Source organism: Scomber japonicus, chromosome 15 (genome assembly GCF_027409825.1).
Source record: "Scomber japonicus isolate fScoJap1 chromosome 15, fScoJap1.pri, whole genome shotgun sequence".
NCBI classification, from domain to species: domain Eukaryota; kingdom Metazoa; phylum Chordata; class Actinopteri; order Scombriformes; family Scombridae; genus Scomber; species Scomber japonicus.
Window position 1 is genome coordinate 695,386 of NC_070592.1, and position 2,500 is coordinate 697,885.

The window sequence follows — 2,500 nt, forward strand, 5'->3', positions numbered from 1 at the left end:
CTCTGTCTCTCTGTCTCTCTCTCTCTCTCTCTCTCTCTCTCTGTCTCTCTCTCTGTCTCTCTCTCTCTGTCTCTCTCTCTCTCTCTCTCCCTCTCTCTGTCTCACCTGTATGTCTCTCTGTGTTTTAGGGGTGAACTGTCGGATCATGTTGAGATTATTGACAACAGTCTTGAAAACCTTCAAAACGTCTTGAGCTTTGACACATCCCCACTGTTTGAGGTTAGTGTGTGTGTGTGTGTGTGTGTCTGCTCTGTGTGTGTGTCTGCTATGTGTGTGTGTGTGTGTGTGTGTGTGTCTGCTATGTGTGTGTGTCTATGTGTGTGTGTCTGCTCTGTGTGTGTGTCTATGTATGTGTGTCTGCTCTCTGTGTGTGTCTGCTCTGTGTGTGTGTGTGTGTGTGTGTGTGTGTCTGCTATGTGTGTGTCTGCTCTGTGTCTGCTCTGTGTGTGTGTGTGTGTGTCTGTGTCTATGTGTCTGCTCTGTGTGTGTGTCTGCTCTGTGTGTGTGTGTGTGTGTGTGTCTGCTATGTGTGTGTCTGCTCTGTGTGTGTGTGTGTGTCTGCTATGTGTCTGCTCTGTATGTGTGTGTGTGTGCTCTGTGTCTGCTCTGTATGTGTCTGCTATGTGTGTGTGTGTCTGATGTGTGTGTGTCTGCTCTGTCTGTGTGTGTGTGTCTGCTCTGTCTGTGTGTGTGTCTGCTCTGTTGGTGTGTGTCTGCTCTGTTGGTGTGTGTCTGCCTGCTCTGTGTCTGCTCTGTGTTTGTCTGTGTGTCTGCTCTGTGTGTGTGTCTGCTCTGTGTGTGTGTCTGCTATGTGTGTGTCTGCTCTGTGTGTGTGTGTGTGTGTCTGCTCTGTGTGTGTCTGCCTGCTCTGTGTCTGCTCTGTATGTGTGTGTGTGTCTGCCTGCTCTGTGTCTGCTCTGTGTGTGTGTGTCTGCTCTGTGTGTGTCTGCTCTGTGTGTGTCTGCCTGCTCTGTGTCTGCTCTGTGTATGTGTGTCTGCTCTGTGTGTGTCTGCTCTGTGTGTGTCTGCTCTGTGTGTGTCTGCTCTGTGTGTGTGTGTCTGCTCTGTGTATGTGTCTGCTCTGTGTATGTGTCTGCTCTGTGTGTGTGTGTGTCTGCTATGTGTGTGTCTGCTCTGTGTGTGTGTGTGTGTGTCTGCTCTGTGTGTGTGTGTGTGTGTGTGTGTGCTCTGTCTGTGTGTGTGTGCTCTGTCTGTGTGTGTGTGTCTGCTCTGTCTGTGTGTGTGTCTGCTCTGTTGGTGTGTGTCTGCTCTGTTGGTGTGTGTCTGCTCTGTTGGTGTGTGTCTGCTCTGTTGGTGTGTGTCTGCTCTGTGTGTGTGTGTGTCTGCTCTATGTCTGCTCTGTGTGTGTCTGCTCTGTGTGTGTCTGCCTGCTCTGTGTCTGCTCTGTATGTGTCTGCTCTGTGTGTGTGTCTGCTCTGTGTGTGTCTGTGTGTCTGCTCTGTGTGTGTGTCTGCTCTGTGTGTGTGTCTGCTCTGTGTGTGTGTCTGCTCTGTGTGTGTCTGCTCTGTGTGTGTCTGCTCTTTGTGTGTCTGCTCTGTGTGTGTCTGCCTGCTCTGTGTCTGCTCTGTGTGTGTGTCTGCTCTGTGTGTGTCTGCTCTGTGTATGTGTCTGCTCTGTGTGTGTGTGTGTCTGCTATGTGTGTGTGTGCTCTGTCTGTGTGTGTGTGTCTGCTCTGTCTGTGTGTGTGTCTGCTCTGTTGGTGTGTGTCTGCTCTGTTGGTGTGTGTCTGCTCTGTGTGTGTGTGTGTCTGCTCTATGTCTGCTCTGTGTGTGTCTGCTCTGTGTGTGTCTGCTCTGTGTGTGTCTGCCTGCTCTGTGTGTGTCTGTGTGTCTGCTCTGTGTGTGTGTCTGCTCTGTGTGTGTCTGCTCTGTGTGTGTCTGCTCTGTATGTGTGTGTGTGTCTGCCTGCTCTGTGTCTGCTCTGTGTGTGTGTGTCTGCTCTGTGTGTGTCTGCCTGCTCTGTGTCTGCTCTGTGTATGTGTGTCTGCTCTGTGTGTGTCTGCTCTGTGTGTGTGTGTCTGCTCTGTGTGTGTCTGCTCTGTGTGTGTCTGCTCTGTGTGTGTGTGTCTGCTCTGTGTGTGTCTGCTCTGTGTGTGTGTGTGTCTGCTCTGTGTATGTGTCTGCTCTGTGTGTGTGTGTGTCTGCTATGTGTGTGTCTGCCCTGTGTGTGTGTGTCTGCTCTGTGTGTGTGTGTGTGTGTCTGCTCTGTGTGTGTGTGTGTCTGCTCTGTGTGTGTGTGTCTGCTCTGTGTGTGTGTGTGTGTGCTCTGTGTGTGTGTGTGTCTGCTCTGTATGTGTGTGTCTGCTCTGTGTGTGTGTCTGCTCTGTGTGTGTCTGCTCTGTGTGTGTGTGTCTGCTCTGTGTGTCTGTGTGCGTGTCTGCTGTGTGTGTGTCTGCTCTGTGTGTGTGTCTGCTCTGTGTGTGTGTCTGCTCTGTGTGTCTGTGTGCGTGTCTGCTGTGTGTGTGTCTGCACTGTGTGTA

At 51.3% G+C, this 2,500-nt stretch overlaps 1 long non-coding RNA gene across 1 annotated transcript in view; it reads left to right on the forward strand.

Moving 5' to 3' along the window:
• The first annotated feature begins 114 nt into the window (after window positions 1-114).
• LOC128374473 (uncharacterized) overlaps window positions 115-2,500 on the forward strand; it is a 7,420-nt gene continuing 5,034 nt past the window's right edge. Inside the window, exon 1 of the long non-coding RNA XR_008322991.1 lies at window positions 115-219. This is a non-coding gene — a long non-coding RNA (uncharacterized LOC128374473). The remainder of the gene's footprint in view (window positions 220-2,500) is intronic.